Source organism: Manis javanica, chromosome 3 (assembly GCF_040802235.1).
Source record: "Manis javanica isolate MJ-LG chromosome 3, MJ_LKY, whole genome shotgun sequence".
Classification (NCBI taxonomy): domain Eukaryota; kingdom Metazoa; phylum Chordata; class Mammalia; order Pholidota; family Manidae; genus Manis; species Manis javanica.
Window position 1 is genome coordinate 140011256 of NC_133158.1, and position 23320 is coordinate 140034575.

The following is a 23320-nucleotide window of genomic DNA, read 5'->3' on the forward strand; positions in this document are numbered from 1 at the left end:
GAAATAAACAAAATTGAGAAGAATAAAACAATAGCAAAAATCAACGAAACCAAGAGCTGGTTCTTTGAGAAAATAAACAAAATAGATAAACCTCTAGCCCAACTTATTAAGAGAAAAAGAGAGTCAACACAAATCAACATAATCAGAAATGAGAATGGAAAAATCACGACAGACTCCACAGAAATACAAAGAATTATTAAAGACTACTATGAAAACCTATATGCCAACAAGCTGGAAAACCTAGAAGAAATGGACAACTTCCTAGAAAAATACAACCTCCCAAGACTGACCAAGGAAGAAACACAAAAGTTAAACAAACCAATTACAAGCAAAGAAATTGAAACAGTAATCAAAAAACTACCCAAGAACAAAACCCCGGGGCCGGACGGATTTACCTCGGAATTTTATCAGACACACAGAGAAGACATAATACCCATTCTCCTTAAAGTGTTCCACAAAATAGAAGAAGAGGGAATACTCCCAAACTCATTCTATGAAGCCAACATCACCCTAATACCAAAACCAGGCAAAGACCCCACCAAAAAAGAAAATTACAGACCAATATCCCTGATGAACGTAGATGCAAAAATACTCAATAAAATATTAGCAAACAGAATTCAACAGTATATCAAAAGGATCATACACCATGACCAAGTGGGGTTCATCCCAGGGATGCAAGGATGGTACAACATTCGAAAATCCATCAACATCATCCACCACATCAACAAAAAGAAAGACAAAAACCACATGATCATTTCCATAGATGCTGAAAAAGCATTTGACAAAATTCAACATCCATTCATGATAAAAACTCTCAGCAAAATGGGAATAGAGGGCAAGTACCTCAACATAATAAAGGCCATATATGATAAACCCACAGCCAGCATTATACTGAACAGCGAGAAGCTGAAAGCATTTCCACTGAGATCGGGAACCAGACAGGGATGCCCACTCTCCCCACTGTTATTTAACATAGTACTGGAGGTCCTAGCCACGGCAATCAGACAAAACAAAGAAATACAAGGAATCCAGATTGGTAAAGAAGAAGTTAAACTGTCACTATTTGCAGATGATATGATACTGTACATAAAAAACCCTAAAGACTCCACTCCAAAACTACTAGAACTGATATCGGAATACAGCAAAGTTGCAGGATACAAAATCAACACACAGAAATCTGTAGCTTTCCTATACACTAACAACGAATCAATAGAAAGAGAAATCAGGAAAACAATTCCATTCACCATTGCATCAAAAAGAATAAAATACCTAGGAATAAACCTAACCAAGGAAGTGAAAGACTTATACTCTGAAAACTACAAGTCACTCTTAAGAGAAATTAAAGGGGACACTAATAAATGGAAACTCATCCCATGCTCATGGCTAGGAAGAATTAATATCGTCAAAATGGCCATCCTGCCGAAAGCAATATACAAATTTGATGCAATCCCTCTCAAATTACCAGCAACATTCTTCAATGAATTGGAACAAATAATTCAAAAATTCATATGGAAACACCAAAGACCCCGAATAGCCAAAGCAATCCTGAAAAAGAAGAATAAAGTAGGGGGGATCTCACTCCCCAACTTCAAGCTCTACTACAAAGCCATAGTAATCAAGACAATTTGGTACTGGCACAAGAACAGAGCCACAGACCAGTGGAACAGATTAGAGACCCCAGAAATTAACCCAAACATATATGGTCAATTAATATTTGATAAAGGAGCCATGGACATACAATGGCAAAATGACAGTCTCTTCAACAGATGGTGCTGGCAAAACTGGACAGCTACATGTAGGAGAATGAAACTGGACCATTGTCTAACCCCATATACAAAGGTAAACTCAAAATGGATCAAAGACCTGAATGTAAGTCACGAAACCATTAAACTCTTGGAAAAAAACATAGGCAAAAACCTCTTAGACATAAACATGAGTGATCTCTTCTTGAACATATCTCCCCGGGCAAGGAAAACAACAGCAAAAATGAGCAAGTGGGACTACATTAAGCTGAAAAGCTTCTGTACAGCGAAAGACACCATCAATAGAACAAAAAGGAACCCTACAGTATGGGAGAATATATTTGAAAATGACAGATCTGATAAAGGCTTGACGTCCAGAATATATAAAGAGCTCACACGCCTCAACAAACAAAAAACAAATAACCCAATTAAAAAATGGGCAGAGGAACTGAACAGACAGTTCTCCAAAAAAGAAATACAGATGGCCAAGAGACACATGAAAAGATGCTCCACATCGCTAATTATCAGAGAAATGCAAATTAAAACTACAATGAGGTATCACCTCACACCAGTAAGGATAGCTGCCATCCAAAAGACAAACAACAACAAATGTTGGCGAGGCTGTGGAGAAAGGGGAACCCTCCTACACTGCTGGTGGGAATGTAAATTAGTTCAACCATTGTGGAAAGCAGTATGGAGGTGCATCAAAATGCTCAAAACAGACCTACCATTTGACCCAGGAATTCCACTCCTAGGAATTTACCCTAAGAACGCAGCAATCAAGTTTGAGAAAGACAGATGCACTCCTATGTTTATCGCAGCACTATTTACAATAGCCAAGAATTGGAAGCAACCTAAATGTCCATCTGTAGATGAATGGATAAAGAAGATGTGGTACATATACACAATGGAATACTACTCAGCCATAAGAAGTGGAAAAATCCAACCATTTGCAGCAACATGGATGGAGCTGGAGAGTATTATGCTCAGTGAAATAAGCCAAGCGGAGAAAGAGAAATACCAAATGATTTCACTCATCTGAGGAGTATAGGAACAAAGGAAAAACTGAAGGAACAAAACAGCAGCAGAATTACAGAACCCAAAAATGGACTAACAGGTACCAAAGGGAAAGGAACTGGGGAGGATGGGTGGGCAGGGAGGGATAAGGGGGGGGAAGAAGAAGGGGGGTATTAAGATTAGCATGCATGGGGGGGAGGGAGAAAGGGGAGGGTGGGCTGCACAACACAGAGAGGACAAGTAGTGACTCTACAACATTTTGCTAAGCTGATGGACAGTAACCGTAATGTGGTTGTTAGGGGGGACCTGATATAGGGGAGAGCATAGTAAACATAGTATTCTTCAGGTAAGTGTAGATTAAAAATTTAAAAAAAAAAAAAAAAAGAAAGAAAGAAAGAAAAGGGGGATTACTCCTTAACAGGATAAAACTATTGGTAAATCAAAGATCAACGCATGCTTTAAATATCCTTAATGTTGATCACTTAAAGGGTGTCAGATGATCAGCTATGGAGGTACTCTTTTCTGATAATATTCCTTTCTCTTAATTAAAAAAAAAAAAAAAAAAAAAAGCAGTTACTGTGTGCTGACCTCCAATGAGTTCTCCACAGTGGTATAGAGGGCATGTCAAAGTGTGGGCAAAGGGTCTGTTTGTTTCTACGCAGAAGATCAAGGCCTAGCTTGGATACCCAGAAAATGAACTAAGATACGATATGAGGAGGAGCTTCCGGCATCAGCACTCTCTGGAGGACTCGTGCCGGGGGATGATCATCAAAAAGCCTCCACAGGGATCCGGACGATGCTGCGGTTGTGGCTGCATCCAGCCCACCATCTCCTGGACTTGCCATAAGAAGGAGGAGGGAGATGTCTAGGCTGGCATGTGCATACAGTGAGACAACGAATTTGACTGGATCTGTACTGTTGGAACTCAACCAGGAGTTGGGAGGGGTGCAAGTTGTAGCACCCCAAAATCTCATGACTATAGACTATCTATGGTTAAAAGAACATATGGGATGTGAACAGATCCCAGAAATGGGCTGCTTTAATTTGTCTGATGGTTCAAGTACAGTTGGAAAATATCCATCATATCATAGATAAATTTTCACAAATGCCTAGGGTGCCTAAATGGTTTTCTTGGCTTCACTGGAGATGGCTGGTAATTATAGATTTGCTTTGTTTATGTCACCATATTCCTATTATGTCAATATGTGTGTGCAAATTAGTTAGTAGTTTAAAACCTATACATACTTAAGGTACTATACAAGAAGATATGTCAAAGAAATAATCAATCCTCCCAAGTTTCCTTCATATGCTACATCTATAGCTTTTCTTCTTCCTTCCTAATTACAAACTTTAAATAGAATTCGTGCCTCATATCGAATTTACCGAGTATCATAATTCCTCCAGGTGGTAAAGATACCTCGAGACAAGTGCTGGGCATAGAAGCCACAGGGCATAAATCTGCAAAGAAGTAAAAAGCTAACCTTTGCAAACAATATGGCTTCTCTCTCACTTACCAACTTTACATTTCCCTGTATGGCCCCGGAAGATGACTGGTTAGCCAGAGACGGGTAAGATTCCTCAAGGGAGGAACAACCTAAGACAGGCACAGTCGCAGGGGGGCCATCAGGTGAGAATTTGGGGGTCAACAGAGGTGAGGCTCAGAACCTCACCCCCCCTGCTTTGAGAGAAATCTTCTGCATCCGTGGATGTCTTGCTGCCCTTGTCTAGCCTGGATTAATACTTAGTCCATAGGCACACACCTGATCATCTGTATCATCTACATTTGCCTTCTTACAGCACTAAACTATGTTTTCTACCTTTATCTTGCATCTACCTACCACTTCAGCATTTTATTAAAAATAAAAATAATAATAATAATAGGAGAAATGTGGGATCAACATATAAATCAAGTACAAAAATCAAATGAATATTCATATTTGACCTGATGGTTTAAAGGTCATATTGCATGATCAAAACCGAAAGTTTCTGTGATGACTGCCCTTGTACTGTTCACCATGTAAGAATTTATTCACTCTGTAAGAATTCGTTCACCATGTAAGAACTTGTTCATTATGCTTCAGAAGATTGGAGACTGACGAGAATTAGGCTTGAGATGGATTAATGATTGTACATTGAGCATTGACCCCCCTATACTGAATTTTATTGTTGTTAACAACCATTTGATCAATAAATATGAGAGATGCCCTCTCAAAAAAAAAAAAAAAAAAAAAAAAAAAAAAAAAAAGATATTGAAAAAGCTGTTAAAAATAAACATGCAAATATTTGAGAATAAGTTTAAGGATCACATAAAGCATGGAACCTTTATGAGAAAAAACTCATTATGAAATTATCATTATTTTGCAATCAAACTCAAAGACTCAGTTATTATTTATTTCTTTGTGCTAAAATGTAGTATATTGCAACCAGCTTGGGTCACCTTTACTCAAAAAAAGAATATTGAGAAAATAAGATAAAATACATCAAAATGAAAATGTAAATGAATACAAATAGGTATAATGCAGAAAAATGGAAAAACTGCAGAAAAAAATAATTTTTATTTAGCTATAAATTCAGTGATACTAAATTAAAAATGGTCTCATTAAAGAATGCTTACTTAGAAACAATGTAAAATACAGCAATAGGTATTTCAGATGTATAAAAGACATCTCAGAAGTTATTTACTAAGGTAGGCAACTTGAAGCAATATGTAGTTTTGATTTTAAAACTCTTCACAGAATTATTATTAACCATCACTTGATTTTCACTCGTAATTCATTATTATTAGCAATTGGACCTAAGAATATCTTTTTCAGTTTAATAATTGCTTTTTTTCCATAGCCTTAGAAACTGTTCTAATCAACAATAGAAAAATTAATTACTATCTTCTTTTTTCAATACATCATAGTATGTTTATTACATCTTAAGCTCTCTCTTATGCTATAGGAATGCAGTTGTGATGAAAATAGATACACAATCTATTCCTAGATTTTGCATTCTCTCTGTCTTTCATATTGCACAGAGGTCAACACACTATGGCAGATGGGCCAAATTCAATCCATCACCAATTTTTTCATGGCCATGATTTAATGTTTTCTTAAATTTTTAAATAGTGAAAAATAATCAAAAGAAGAGTAATATTTTGGGACATGTGAAAATTATACGAAATTCAGATTTCATGTCCACAGATAAAGTTTTACTGGAACACAAGTACACTCATATGTTTATGTATGGTCCTACTACGATTGCTGAATTGAGTACTTGCAAAAAAATCTGTGTGGCTTGAAAAGCCTACACCATTTACTGTTTGTTTCTTTGCAGAAAATATTTGTTAATCCATCATAGGATTCTATATCCTACGGTTCTATATCCATGATGAAAGTGTTCCAGGTCAATCAGGAATAGACATGCTGAGCCTCAACCCACGCAGAAGGACAGAGAAGCACCTAATCAGCTGTGGTCTTCAAGGGATGCACAATACAAACTTTTCTGTGGTGGAAAGAAATGTCCACTTTTCAAAAAAATGTTTCTAAAAATTTTCTTTAAAATGCACAAAATTTATGTTATGTATATAATTTACAAATAAAGATGTATTTATATTAAACAGACATACATATGTGTATACACCCACATGTAATTATAAATAAATGCATATATACATACATTCACCATAGAGAGAGTGGAATGAGAGGTGGGATGTTTGGCTGGACTTCTAAAATGAGAGTCACATGAAAGCAGGTTGTGACTGTAATGAAAAGTGATCCTTTTTATTTTTTAGTGGAAACAGTTCACATCCAATGAATTACATTCTGACATCTTAAAAATGGGCAAGGGAAGAGAAAGTGCAAAATGATTATGTTTAAGTTTATTTACAAAAATGTTATGAATTAAAAACAAGTACTATTTCTCTTGCATATGCTAAGATTTTTTTTTTTACAGAAAAACTCTTTTCTAATAATATTTGAAGACTAGTGCTAAGTATAGAAAGGATAACTGTCTATGTAGACACCTGATTATTAGGTAACATACTATGGTTTTCATAGAGTATTGGATTATTGTTCTGTAAATTCATACACTGGAAGGTCAAATTTCATAGAACATCACATATATTATCAGAAGTCATCACTTTAAAGAGTGTCAATAGTTATTTTAAAGTATTCGAGCATCACGTTTTCGAGCCGTAAGGAGTCCACATAATCAGTGAAAACAGGGTAGCACGGTCTAAGCTGGAATGCCACTTGGTTTGGTTCTTCTCCCATAAAAAAGGTAAATGCATTCATTTTACCATTTAAAATAGAATGCAAAAATGACCTTCTTGTACTCCATGGGAGGAAATACCACATTATATTTCAGCTAAAATCCAAAATGTTTCATGATCACTTTGAGATTTGTCACCTTATTCACATTTGTGCTTTGTTGCTATGCTCCTCTATGCTCCTTAGACATTCAATTTCTTTTTGTCTTACTCTGTTAGCCATATCACCCTCTAAATTAGTAATGTAATTGGATTTAGTAATAACCAAGAGCATTTTGTTTTCAGAAATGAAATTGTATAAATTGTATTTTTGGGGTAGTTCTTTATAAGTTATGAATTTACAGTCAAATAGCCATCATAGATTTATAGCTTATTGCAGTGCTTCTGAAACTCTTCATGTCCTGGTACTCTTAAAAAGTGGTATCTGTACAGTATTCCAGGGTAAATGGGTGGAGTCTGCTTCCTGCTGATCAAGAGTGTTCCAGCTCAGTGTACCCAGACACTGAGGACTGTGAGGGATAAATCTGGACTGTCTTAGGCTGGGATATCCAAAGGTAGCTGCTGAGAAATAGGATTGTTAAGTAGTCTTGGGAAGTGATACCAGAGGGTAGGAGTGAGATACAGGGGAATCAAAAAGGAAGGCAATATGCATTTCACCATGTTTGCCATTACTATGAGCCGCAGCGGCTCAGTCACAAACTTTCCACCTGGTGTACAAAGAGGAGCAGTATTTATTGACTTATTTATTGGCTTACATTTCCCATTGATCAACGGTGGCCCCAAGGGCATTGCATGTCTGGATTGCACTTTCCATGAGTACTGAATGGGTTTTTATGCTGCTCAGCCGCATTTGAGAGCAGGCCTGTGACAAGAAGTGAGAAGCACCCAGTGAGGGTCAGAGGTGAAGTTGCACCTGGGCAAAGCTGGCTGAAGTGCTCCTGGAACTTCTCACGGTAGTCACCACTGACCAGAGCACTTGAATCGACATGCAGCACATGTCTGTCAGTCTTGGGCAATAAATAACCCACTAACAATGCATTGGAAGCCACATACTTGTCTGGAAACTCTGTGTTACTAGAACTCTTAACAAATCTCAGTACTCTACTCAAGAGTCATTCATAAAAGCTGTGAAAATCACATCAGTGTGACTTAAAATTATTCCTTCTTGGTAGCTTTCATTCAATTCCTTCAAACATTGGAATTTTTATTGGAATCCCTCTTAACTTCACATGTGAGTCTCTCTGTCCAGTTTTACTTCTTTTATATTTGTAAACATAGCTTTACTTCTTCATTTTGATGCTGACTTGATAACCATTTAGATCACTGTTTCCATGCAGCAATCTTCAGCTTCACGAATGTTATGACAGCTTTTCTCATATACCAATAAACCTGAAAGAGAGATAGAGACAGAGAATGAGAGAGAGAGAGTTGTCTCTGCAACAATAAAAAAACAACAACAAATATTCGAGTGAAAGAAAAAATTTCCTGACTAGGAGAGTTAAGACATCATCAGGACACTTGTAATATATTCAAGCTGAAGACAGTGCGGAATCCAAATAAACCAGGGAGTTGAGTCAGTTCCAAACTATAATTACAAACTTGAAATGCCACTTTTCCCTATAATATGCTTCAATAAGTTTTTGTGAAGCCTTATTAGATACACTGTTAACTTCATGTGGTTTAAATAATCAGTAGACATCAGAGACTCCATCTGTGTTTGCTAAGGCAACATTTAAAACTAGACATTTAATGAATATAATTTAATCTGGTGCTAATATTTCCTTTTCTTTTAATGTTTTGGTTTTGCAGAATTGTGAGCTGTTGTGCCTTCACTACAATTGAGGAATTAGAACTTCGTTTCACACTCATGATTTTAATGGGTGCTGAAGTTCCCTTCCATTTCCACGTAATTACTAGATGTTTTGACTTCCTGAAAAGTTGCTGAATCCAGTTCCTTGTGGTATGCAAGTCTCCCTCTTGAGCTGCGGAAGGTCAAAGACATTACCTGATTATTAGCTTTCAATTTTTAGAATTTTGAGCATTATTTGTTAATCATTGCTTTTGCCTCATTTTCATCAAAATTAAAATGTATTTGTGATAGTATATAATGTATTTTAAATGCAGTTTCCACTGAAGATTTACTTATTCAAAAGTTTCAAACACAGACTTGAGATTAGGTAATAAAAATATAATAGATACATCAGTAAAATGCTAATAAAAAAAGAAAGAGCTCTGAACCAAGATTCAGTAAAAGACTTCTGGTTCTCTTATACAGCTGGAGGCCTTGCACAGCACATGCCTCCTGTACAACTCCATCACAAAATTATAGAGTAGATGCTTTCTAGGGTCTCACATAATTCAAACAGCTTTTGATAAATATATAGTAGCTCTTGATAATTTGTCTGCAACCAAAATTTTATATATACATATATACACACACACATATATATATATATGAAATCTCCATTGAAACATGAAAGTTATACTTAATGAATGTAAAATGATATCATCATTAAAAGACTGTACACATACAGTATACACACACACATGCACACAGAGTATATACATATAGAAAGAGTATAATGTTTTATCTAACTGGATTCTTGTATGTATCCATAATTACTGAGATTTTACTAAAACTATAAAGTCTCAGAGTAGGAAGAGATTGAGCAGGCTATCTAGTTCAAATTCTAACTCAATAAAATAATTCTTTATACTTCATAACTTAATGATGGTCAACCAGATTTTCCCTTAAAGTTCCAGTAATAAGAACTAGTAACAAGAAATCTCACTAACATGCAGGATAGCCTGTTCACTTTTTGAATAGATTAGCTATTTAATTAATCAAGTATGTATTTATTGATCATTTATAAAAATTCAGGTTCTGTCTCAGGCACTTGTGATATGCTTCCTTATACTAAACTTAAACTGTGCTCTACTGTATTTTTTTTCCAATTGGATTATGTGATTAATGACTGAAATTGACATGCTACATAAGATTATGTTTATTTTTTCAAGTAAATTGAAACGGTGATCTACACATCTTTGTTAGAACTTCATTGTTAATTTTCTATTCAGAGACGTAGATCTGATTCTTTCTAACTTTCTAGTGGCATATTTGGCATGAAGGAAAAAAAATGACAAGAGTATAGATACATTCTCTGTACAGTTGTCTTTTCTTGCAATTTCTCAGTGTAGCTCTGACAGGTAATGTAGGTTTGCCCTATTCTATGGGTAGTTAGACGACATTTGCTTCATAAATTGTCAGCATGTTCTCTTTTCAAAGTTGTAAGGGTGACCTTAAACAAAGACAAATGTCTTGTTAGAATACTAAATTTCTTCTAAAAACGCCCTAACCTTCAGAGGAAATATCAAGATCTTTTTTAGGAGAGCAAATGGAACTTTGAAACACAAATAAGTTAGTGATTTCCTAACCTTATGTACACATTGGAGTATATTTAAAATCTCAAATATTCTCCAAATAATAATTACAATTAATTATATTAGATAAAATGATTTACCAAATCACAATAAATTTTATGAATTGGAAATACTCTTTTTAATCTCATTTAGTCTCCTCAACCTTAAATTCCTCTGGGACACACCATCATTTGTGACTATTCAGTAACACCTTTTGTTGTCACTGCATCTCTCCTTTCTATACCCAGACTAAACTTTAACTATACTCAACTCATGATTTTCACTTTTCAAAATTTTTGCGTTAGTTTAATGCATAATGAAACATGATAATTTGGGTACAAAATACCAATCTGAAATTCTCTCCATTCCTAGACAGTATCTGCAAATTATTGGTAGACCCTGGATACAGTGCTTTTAGTTACTCTATAAAACACTCAAAGAGCAATGTGTCCATGACAGATTGGACATATAAGTTATGTAGAAGGGAAGGTTGGTGTTATAGCTTTCCTTTCTACAATATATCTTTGCATATGGTAGAGAAACTTAGTCTTCAAGTTACATTACACAATCACAAGTTACAACATTGAGGGAGATGAATATGCAATAAAAAATTAGTACATAAAGTTGTGCATTGATTACTTCAACTGAGTACTATTATGTATAAGGGACTTAGGATACTGAGCACAAAAAATACTCTATTTTCAGGGAAATTTTTACTTCAGTTAGTATAAACACAAGTCAATGCAGTTGTCTATAAACTATGATTTCCTATCTTTATTAGGTTGGTAACATTTATAGTATTTGTCTATACACTAAACCAAACAGCAAGTATGGGGAAGATAGATAGCTTCTATACATTGTCAACATAATTTTGATTGTGACAGTTGACCTCTGTTTATTATGAAGATTTTTGTTTGGGGAATTAATTTCAGAGTGTGAAGTAAATTTTTCTTTTGTTTGCTTTTTCCCCTTTTCAGATTCACCTATTGTCTCTCTTTACTTGTAGAGTAATTTGAAAGCATATTAGGTCTTGGAAGACTCTGCTGCTGCATAAATGTTGGAATGATATTGATATAAAAATTGAAAGCCAGTATGGTGGAAATTAACCAAAAAAGAAATTAAGAGAACTAGAATGTGGCAGGAAAAAGATCATTTTCATATTTATATTCACTTTTCAAATAGTAATGATGGTTTGGTTAGAGAACTTATCAGAGCAAACTTGTTTATCTGTTTGACAGATTTTAGGATATTTCCAACTGAACAATTAGATGTCACATGTATTTTTTCCACATTGTGTAATAGCTAAGGATCATTTGTGGATTCCAATAAACTTGGAATTATAGTTACTTTGTTCCTGGTCATATAATGGCAGATTCATTGTTATTGTCATTATTTTATTTTATTTATTTTAATAGAGTCCAAAAGAGAGTCTCATTGTAAGCACACTAACAAAGACAGTGGTTGTATCTGATGTTTTTACAATTACTTTTATCTTTTGATTTGCCCATAAAACTGGGGACAAAAGCATGTTATAACTGTACCTTGTCTAGCAGAGAGGATGAGAGGAGAAATAATAAAATGTTATTAAGACTTTGTGGAGAAAAATGATATACCTTGAATTTGGTACTTAAGTTCAGAAGTAAATGCTCTATTCTCTAATATTTATTGACCCAGATTTTCACAAGGTATAAATATTCCCCAGTCACAAATAAGGCATGAGGTTTTGCAGTGAACTGAGGGACACTGAAACACTAAGCTGTGCTTTGGCTGAGTACATTAGTATCTCCAAAGAAAAAAATGCAGATTCCCAAAGAGCTTAATGGAAAACCAGGGGGCAGGCTTGGCACAACATGCATCAGTTCCTTTACGGGGTTTTATTTTTGGATTGACAGCATCAAAGATTTAGGCATTCAAGAACAATGTTTTCTTTTATATTTAAAAAAATGAAAAGTCATCAGTAAACTGGTTCTTGGCCCTTTACATAAAGTTTGATGTTTTAAGTTTTTGCTGCAATATGGCGTAATAAAGAAGTTTTTGCTCCAATATAACATAATAAAGGAAATAAAAATTTCCTTGCAAATAGAGTATTTTTTGAGCTCTGTACCCTAAGTAATTTTGTATTCAGGATTTTATAAACATCCAAATTAAGGACAAATTATTGGTTTATTACATTTTATCAGAAGCTGACATTTATATACTACAATTCCCTCTTCTCTGCTGGTTCTGGCCACCTCAAAGAATTTCCCAGTTTAAATACACTTCTAAACTAATTCATATTCCTTGCTTCCCAAAGATTATAATGCCATCTTTTATTTCCTATCAATACAACTATTAAAATGCACATTAAGTTTTGCAGTACTGATCCAAGAAAGCCTATTGCTTTTTCTTGATTACAGCTAGGATAAATTATAACAAGTTGAGTAGTGATTTCGCATTCATGACTCTAAAACTAGGACAGCCTGATTTCCTTTAGAATGGAAAACTAGGTGAAAAACTAATTGGTTAGGCATTACAAATTTTAAATAAAATAATATTTGTGTTTAAGAGCTAAGCATTAAAGAATTTCCAAAAGATATAAAAATGATATTTTCATAGGAAAAATTTTTATTCATCCACTCAGAATGATTTCCCCCAGTGCTAGCATATACATATTCCTAAGGAAATTTTTTTTATGAACTCATTTATTTGCGTATTTCTCCTGACAAATGAGAACTTAAAATCAGGTACCATGTGCTATTCATCTTTGAAGAGTGCCTAGAATATTTGAGGTTACGTAATGAGAACTCAAGGGTTACTTCTGGAACAAGTGATAACCTACTAAAGCAAAAGAATTATAACTGCATGAGATTTCAAATTATTTATTCATTTATATATGTTGTCAAAAAATACAAGAGCCTATTCGACATTTGAGTGAGAGGAAGGGAAAATTAAGACTGCTTAGAACCAAAGGAAGTGAAGTAACAGCGGTACGGTATGGATTACTGTACAGTTCCTTCAAAAACTTTTCACTTTAGTTACTATTGGTAACATTTTACACACATATGAACTTTAAAAATTATTAAAAATAATTTGCATCATTTTGGCTAAGCTAAATCTTAAGTAGTTCTAAAAATTCTATTTTTGGCTAAATTCATAATAATTGTTTAACCTCTCAATTATTTGGAACATATTCCTTGGCTGTACTGTGTTGATAAGTATTTAAGCATTTAAAAATATCTCCTAAGGTAAAAAAATGTTTACAGAAATGATGTGAAAAATTGGGGTACAGAGGTTGCTTTTTAAAAAACATTTTAAACACAATTTTTCAGCAGTGACAATTAATTAATAATGAACATTGTTCACATATTTAGGATTTTTGTCATTCTAATTTAATAGTATAAATGTTTCTCATAAAACTGATATTAGAAATTCCAGGTTTTCTTAGCATTTTAACTAAAAGGACAGTTCTCTGGAATAAAAACATCAGGATATGCTTAAATCACATGGCAGGCTTAATAATTATTGGTTGAAAGTTGAAAGTCCCTGAAAGCATTTCTGCATTGTGGTTAAAGCCATCAGTTTTAGAGAGAACATACCAGTGCTTGAAGTGCTTAAAAGCAGTTTCTACCAATTCTTAGTCTACGAACTTAATTAATTAAACTTCTGAGCCATATACTCTGTCTGGAAAACCAGGAGCTAGTAGTCTCACAAGATTTTTATAAGGAGTAAGTAGGATATTTCTAAATGGGGTTATACTTAGCATTTAATGTACTCTTTAAAACGATAGCTATTTTTGTAACTATTAACTCTTTATATTCCCCGGCTGTTCTGCTCTATGTAAAATGCCAAAGTTTCTAACTCCGGTTGCAAAAAACTAATAAATATTCATTAGTTTAATTGAAGGTTAAAATAATAAAAAATTATTTCACAACAAAAAAATATTTTAAAATAATAAAATTAAAGAGAATAGAGAGTGAGAACTAGAAAATTAAATAAATTGAATATTTCTCATATCAGATTCATTACAAAGTAGACAACATAAGGAATTGGTTACACAGGTATTGAAAGGTAGAATTTCTTATATTTTTTAAGTGGGGAAAGAGGTAGCCCTTCAAATAGTAAGTGAGCATGCAGCTTTAAACATGAATGAAGGGAAAAGGAAAGAGGTAATATGATCAGAATTCAGTCACTTGAATAAGGGGCCCCCACATGTCCTCAGGCTAAGAGGTACTGCTCTGTCGATGCCTAATGGGACAAGGCACGGTGATTCTGTAAGTGCCCACGGAAACCGGACCTGGGGTCTATGTGTCCTCAGATGCTAAGGATGCCACCAGAGCTGAGATGGAGAGAAAAAGGAAGTGCCTGCTTGCCTCTTTTGTTTTAATCTCCCCTAAGTGCTTCACACGGGTAGAAAATAATAAGAAACTCAGTCATAATGGAGTTGAGAAAATGTAGTTTTCCCATTCTCATCGCTATGGGGGGAAAAAAAAAAGAATCATTTGGAGCAGAAATAAATGGTTTCCTAAATCCATTATTTAGGGGAAAGTATAGCCTCCAGCTTAACCAAGAGGAGAAAATGATAAAAATAAATAAAGAAAGAAACTTTAAAGGTTTATTTAATTATAATAAAAGTAGTAAGAAGAGAAAGTAAGAGGTAGAGAAGTTCAAGTATATTTCATGTTCCTTAAGCAAACACTTTCACAGGCTCATGGGGAAATTAATTATATAGGAAATTTAAAATCAAGTCAAGGCAGCAAACTGGCTTAGTACAGAACTAAGAAAACTTGAAAGACAAATAGTCAGTCAAGGGCAAGAATTTAAAGAAATCATACACGTGTATGTATAGGGAAATCCTTTGGAAAGCAGTACATATAAAAACTGCAGAGAAACTTGAGCGGCCCATTAAAATCAGTGAAAAGCATGACTCAACTACAGGAGGTGCAGTCATTTTCCAGGAAGAATGTTTCATCTCATAAAATAAATAGTGATACAGGTACATATATTTACCTAAAAATCATTGTCTTTTCTGAAATGATAGCTGTGTTCTTTTAACTTTTTGTGGATTTCAATGAAGGGTGGCATTTCTACCTAAAAGAATGAAAATGTAGAGTCAATAAAACATATTAAAAAGCATAAGCCAAAACATTTGGCAATGTTCATAATCAGTACTTCTTGGTGCCAAGCATCAAAGGATTCATGCATACTCAGCTGGTGTCACTGCAAAGTGATAGCTGTTAACTGTAGTTCCTTGGAAGGCACCAAAGTTGCTTAAGATTATTCAAACTTGAAATCACGAAGCAACAATTTTGGAAAACATAGGACTGTCATTTTAATTTTGGGGAAGTTTCCAGAAAAATGCAAGACCAAAAAGCAAAGATATTATTAGGTCAAAAAAATAAATAAACATTTGAAATAAAATTTTTATTCAATATAATTTTAATTTGTTTCTTTAATAAAGTAGTAAAGCAAATAGAACATAGTGAGGTAATTATGAGCTCTCACATTTAAGCCAGACTACTAGGGTTCAAATTTTAGTACTTCCCCTAATTCTTATGTGAACTTGATTATTTAGTATCTCTTCCCCTCAATTTCTTTATCAACCTGCTGTCCCCAAGCTGGAGACTCAGGAAAACTGGTGGTGCAATTCCAGTCTAAACCCAAATGCCTGAGGCCTAGGAGAGCGAGTGTTCTAGTGCAGAAGATGGATGTTACAGGTCGGCAATCAGGCAAAGAGAGTGAATTCTCCCTCCTCGGTCTTTTTGTTCTATTTAGGACCCCAGTGGATTGGATGAGGCCCACCTACATCAGGGAAGGCAATCTCCTTTATTCAGTCTACCAACTCAAATGCTAATATCATCCAGAAACACCCTCACAGACACACCCCAAAATGACATTTAACCAAATACCTGGGCACCACATGCCCCAGTCAGTTGTCACACAGAATTAACCATCACATGGCTGTTGTGCCAGATAAAGTGTCATTTCTAAGGCAGATTAATAAAGGCTATATATGTAGCATATGACCACTGACTTGGAAAATACACTCATTTCTAGCCCCATCAACTAAGCCATTCAAAAAATGGTTCACGTTTACTTGGAATGGATAAAAATATTCTTTCCCTGTTTTGCCCCAGGGCTATGTTAACATTGCTGCTCTTGGTCATAATATAACCTGAAGAGATCCTGGACCATTTGGACAACCTGTAGATTACCACATCATTTCAATACCAGAGCATCATTGCTTTAATTGGCCAGTATGAACAAGAAGTGGCTAATATTCTGCAAGCCATGGAGAGACAAATGCCCTTCAGAGAATGGGAGATAAATTCTACAAAAATACAAGGAACTGTCACTAATGTTTCAGTGATCCAGTGATCCAGGCATATCAGGGCATCGCCACTAAAATAAGAGACAAGTTGTTACATTTTGCATTCCATACTGCAAAGAAAGAGACATAGTGTCTTAGAGGCCTTCTCAGTTTCTGGAGGCAACACATCCTCATCTAGGAACACTGCTCTAGTCTATGCCTGTGCTTGGTGACATGGAAGCTGTCTAGGCTGGAACAGCTTCCGAAGGCCACAGATCTTCAATTGCTCATGGCCTTACCAAGACCTGCAATAGACTAACAACTTCTAGTGCCACTGGTTGTGATGTTATCAATAGGATGTATCCCTGTGAAAGTCTATGAAATGTCAAATGGGTCCAGATCTCTCTGGACTGTATTAGAAGACAAAGTGAAAGAGTTAACAGGCTTGGAACAGTTGTTTGTTTGTTGCAAATGAATAGAATCTATTTTTCTGATGTGGATATAAAAATAGCTTATTTGTCAAATCAGTAACTACATACTATATGCTGACACTGTTAATCTGCACTCACTGAAAAAAACTGCATCTGGCACAGTGGCTTCAGTGTAGTTTGGCTGAATTGATGATAGTCCACTCCCACCATCCAGGATCCATCTGGATTTTGCTGGGACCAGACTGAAAAATTAAACTGAGATAGGATGAGGATGACTGTTTTCCATTCTTAAGTCTTTAACTGTGTTCATAATTTCTGCCATTTTCTACCTGATATGATATGGATTTTTATTTAGTATTTTGGGAAGGGTGGAAGGTAGAGACATCTTGGAGGCTTCCACTAGTTGTTGTTCACTCTAATAAATTTTATCCTGTTGTATACAGATGTAATAGGGGTTTTGTGCCTATTAAGTAATGTATAATTCCATGTGTATTTATTCCGTATCTGGGAAATGACCATCACGAATGCTCATAAATCTAGTGCACACAGCCGTGAGTCAGACCGAGGCCAAGGCTGGTTATTACTTGTCCCCAATGTACCCCATGTAATATGGGGCCATAATGGCATTTCTTATCTCCAGACGTAAATGACAACTTTGACTTTGCATCCAACATTCCTTGAAATATTTGGCTATTATGTAAGATTAGCTTGACTGCCTCCCCAAACTCATCACTTACTTCAAAGACTGCTCTCACACAGCTTTCAAAATTGTGTTGCCATAAGACACTTATTGTTTCAGGCTCCCATTACCCCAGTGCTATTTGTTAATGAGTCCAGTTCTATAGAGGCATCTCCCTTATTAGCCTTGGCCTTCAGGGGAGCCACCACTGACCTGTCAATGATGCAGGTGCTCTTCTCATCATATCATTTATTATTGCTTTGGTAAATGGTGTACCTCCCAGGGGCTCTGTGAGATTATAGTCATCTGGTTGTTTTCTGGCCTGACATACTAGGTTAAATCTTGTATGTCCACTTCGCTGAAACTTTTAATCCTCTTACATCATTTACCTTTGTAATTCTGACATTGCACCTCACTTAGGGTAGGCAATTGCTTTTTCTCATGCTTCCAGAGGCCTTTCCAGGAGCATGTTCACACCATCTCCCAGTGTCTTTGCCAGGATATTAAATCTTGTAGCCTAGAAGAGATCTCCTATACTAATACAGATGGTCCCCAACTTAAGCAATGGTGTCGACTTTACAGTGGTTCAGAAGCCATATGCATTCAGCAGAAACCATACTTTGAATTTTGATTTTGATATTTACCTGGTCTAGCCATATATGGTAAGATCCTCTCTAGTGTTGCTGGGCAGCAGAGGGGCCACAGCTCTCAGCCGGCCACACTACCTTGAGGGTCAACAACCAGTACACTTACAACCGTTCTATACCCAGACGGTCATTCTGTTTTTTTCTTTCTGTACAGTAGCCAATAAATACATGAGATATTCAACAATTTATTACAAAATAGGCTTTGTGTTAGATGATTTTGCCCAAATGTAGGTTACTGTGTGTTCTGAGAGTGTTTAAAATAGGCTCTGATAAGCTATGAAGTTCAGTAAAGGTTAAGCATATTAAATGCATTTTTACTTATGATATTTTCAGTTTACAATGGGCTTATTGAGATGTAAGCCCTCATAAGTTGAGGAAGGTCTGTGTTTTATATTGTATCATAATTCATGCTGTGGCTGCCTTATTCCAGCACCAGAACCAAGAATGGGTGTACTTTCCTCTCTGTGTTCACTGCAAGAGTAATTAAAAGTTCTTTGGATTTAACCTTACATAAACAATCAATTGGCACTTTATTGAGATTATAAAACACATTTAGTACAATGTATACATGATTATAAAAATATATAAATATTTTAAGCCTTGAAAATGAAAAGAAAAATGTATCATCAAGAGAGATTGGGACACAGAAGAGCAGACCAAAGTATGGGCTACAGTATGAGGGCTCATACTATCAAGTTCCATGATATGAAGTCATGATATGACTGTAGGAAGATGTGGAATATGAAATTTAAAAAATGAACATAATAAAATCACTACAGAATTATAAAAAAGATAGAAAGTTGAATGGAAATTGTGAAGCAAGCAAAAATTTCAGTTTTCAGAATAAGATAGCAGTGCTTAAATTATCTTAAATGATAAGGTGAAATAGAGGCCTTACTGTATGATTTAGAGTTATGAAAATAACTAAAACACACAGACTTAAATAGAAGCTCTTAAAATAATTAGTGGAGAATAGAAGTGGAGATAGGTAGGACAGGAGACAGTTCTTTCCATACTTTCTGTTTACATCTATCTTATTCATTTTTCAAATGAAATGTCAATCAATAGATGAATGAATAAAGAAGGTATACCACGGGATATTGTTCAGAAAGAAGGTAATTCTGACATTTGAAATAACATGGATGGACCTTGAAGACATTATGCTAAGTGAAATAAGTCAGAGAGAGAAAGACAAATGCTGTATGATCTCAATTATATGGAATCTAAAAAAGTTGAGTTCATAGAAACAGAAGCTAGAATGGTGATTACCATAGGCTGGGAGTTGGGATATGGTGAAAGAGTGCAAACTTCCAGTTAGATGATCAATAAGTTCTGGAGATCTAACGTACGGTGTGTGATTACAGTTCATAATATCTTATTGTATGCTTAAAAGTTGCTGAGAGAGTAAATACAAATTGTTCTCATCACAAAAAAGAAATAGTAATCATGTGATGTGACAGAGGTGTTAGCTAACTCGTTATTGATAATTATTTTGTAATATATAAGTGTATCAAATCATTATATCCTTAAGCTTACACAAAGTTATGTGTTAGTTATATCTTAATAAAACTGTATATATCAATATATGCATTAAAAATGAAACAGCAAGTTTGTTTTATTTAAAAAGAGAATGGTGGTATTTATGTAAAATATATTAATTTACTAAGGATTTAGTGTTTCATAGCATTGTTAGATTCTATAAGGAATCTTGTTAATTCACAAAAGTTAATTTACAGTGAATTTTTCTTTATGGTGAATATAATCTCATTGTTAAGAAGTAAGTTAAAAAAATTATGCACATGAAAATGAAAAATATTTGGTGGTCGTGGCTGGTTATTTTTATCTGGAGGGATTTGTATTTACTCTTTCAGCCTCCATTTAAGTCCTACCCTCTTCCTCAGGTGCTTCATTAGGCATGTCATCTCTTTTATTTCTCCCACTCCTTCTCTTTTGAGAAGGTTATATGTAGTATAAGTAATGCAACGTCTAAGAGTCAACTCTAGTAAATAAACTGCTTCTGTTTCTATAAAAAGGATGTTACAGGTCAAAAGGATTGGTCCCCTGAATCCTCAGCAACTAAAAATAAAGATAAATGTTAACATTTTTTTAGGTATTAAATTAAATCTCCTCTTCCATAAGAGGCTGTCTTGTAGAGTTAATGGCTTTATGATAGCTGCTTCTGAGTTTTAACTTTTCCTTCCTGAATCATTGTTTGTCAACTGATAAACTTGAATTCCTGTTTGTGTGTTTCAGCAAATGATAATGTTACCCAGAACTTTCCACTACATTTGAACTGCTGCTCTATGCATATTGGCAGCAAAATGTCAGGAAGTTAGAAAAAACATGCTGAAATGGTCCACGAATGCTTTGTGAATAAAGCTCTTAATCTTGGTTATTATCTGTACCATCTGTTCTCTGGTCATGCATTTTTCTTCAAAAATAAATGTAACTGATATGGATCCTCCTTATTAGAAGAGAATATTAAAAAGTCTCATGCAGGAAGCAAGTTCTTTTTTATTCTTTTAAGGACAGAATATATAGTTGATATTTAAAAGTAAAAAGTAAATTCTGCAAGAGGCCAGAGAAACTGAGTGCCAATTCACTTGCACAAGTGACTCAATATTTCAAAAATAAGACATGTTCGTCAAGTAAATATGAAGTATATCGTGGTGACACATTGATTTCCTTGAAAGCATATTTGTCCTTGAATATAAGAATACATTAGATCAATGTTCAATTTAGATGCTTTAATTTAATGAAACTGAAATAATAAGGTCTTCCTTGGGGAGTGGACCATTGACCAACAACTTGTAGAACGTCTTCCCTTTGTGTTTATGAATAAATACTAATGTTTTCTTTTAAACTAATCCTTACAGAAACCCCGGGGGAGTGACATAAGATTGAAAGTGTAAGGCCTCACCAAGAAATAGAATTAGCAAGAAATGCCATAAGGGTCATTCTACATGCTAGCTGGAAGAAATTGCCAGCAGTCCATCAAGCTCAAATAAGATCCACATATAAAATATAATCATTAAAAGACAAATTCACATTCTAGATTGAATTTTTAAAGTAGGTTTAGAATAGAATAAAAGAACAGAAATTCCAAAATTGTAAGAGCTCTGTGGAAGCCCACTAGATGACTAGTTCCAAAATAACTTGTTGTAGAATAGTAGGAAAGTCAGTTGAAGGCTTTCATCACAATGATCATAAATTTACCAAACTAATCCCTAGACTCTTGTTAAAAAGGACGTTATATTTGATGTTAACATATTTCTTTCTTTTTTTTTTTTAGATAATTATTTTTTATTGAAGGGTAGTTGACACACAGTATTACATTAGTTTCAGGTGTACAACACAGTGATTCAACATTTATATACATAATAATTCTAGGTACCAGCTACCACCATACCAAGTTGTTACAATATTTTGACTATATTCCTTATGCTATACATTACATCCCAGTTACTTATTTATTTTACAATTGGAAGTGTGTATGTTTTTCTTTTTGTTTTTTTTTTGTGAGGGCATCTCTCATATTTATTGATCAAATGGTTGTTAACAACAATAAAATTCTGTATAAGGGGGTCAATGCTCAATGCACAATCATTAATCCACCCCAAGCCTAATTTTCATCAGTTTCCATTCTTCTGAAGCATAACGAACAAGTTCTTACATGGAGAACAAATTCTTACATAGTGAATAAGTTACATGGTGAACAGTACAAGGGCAGTCATCACAGAAGCTTTCGGGTTTGCTCATGCATTATGAACTATAAACAGTTCAAATATGAATACTCATTTGATTTTTATACTTGATTTATATGTGGATACCACATTTCTCTCTTTATTATTATTATTTTTAATAAAATGCTGAAGTGGTAGGTAGATACAAGATAAAGGTAGAAAACATAGTTTAGTGTTGTAAGAGAGAAAATGTAGATGATCAGGTGTGTGCCTATAGACTATGTGTTAATCCAAGCTAGACAAGGGCAATAAAACATCCACGGATGCAGAAGATTTCTCTCAGAACAGGGTGGGGAGCGGTTCTAAGCCTCACCTCTGTTGATCCCCATTTTCTCACCTGATGGGCCCCCTGCGACTGTGCATGTCTTAGGTTGTTTCTCCCTTGAGGAATCTTACCCATCTCTGGCTAACCAGTGATCTTCTGGGGCCATACAGGGAAATGTAATGTCGGTAGGTGAGAGAGAAGCAATATTGTCTGAAAAGGTTAGCTTTTTACTTCTTTGCAAATGTGTACCCTGTGGCTTCTATGCCCAGCATTTGTCTTGAGGTATCTTTACCACTTGGAAGAATTATGATACTCGGTAATGTCGTTATGAGGCACGAATTCTACTTAAGGGTTGTAATTAGAAAGGAAGAAGAAAAGCTATAGAAGTAGCAGATGGAAGAAAACATGGGAAGATTAATTATTTCTTTGACATATCTTCTTGTAGAGTAACATAAGCATGTATAAGTTTTAAACTACTAATTAAATTGTGCACACACATTAACATAATAGGAATACAGCTACATAACCAAAGCAGACTTACAATTACCAGCCATCTACGGTGAAACCAAGAAAACCAGTTAGGCACCCTAGGCATTTGTGAAAACTTATCTATGATATGGTGGATATTGTCCAACTGAACTTGAACAGTCTGAGAGAAATCAGATAAATTAAAACAACCCATTCCTGGGAACTGTTCACATCCCATATGTTCTTTTAACAGTAAGTAGTCTGTAGTCGCAAGATTTTGGAGCACTGCAACTTGCACTTCTCCTAATTCTTGGTTGAGTTCCAACAGTATAGATCCAGTCAAATTTGTTGTTTTACTGTATGCACAGGC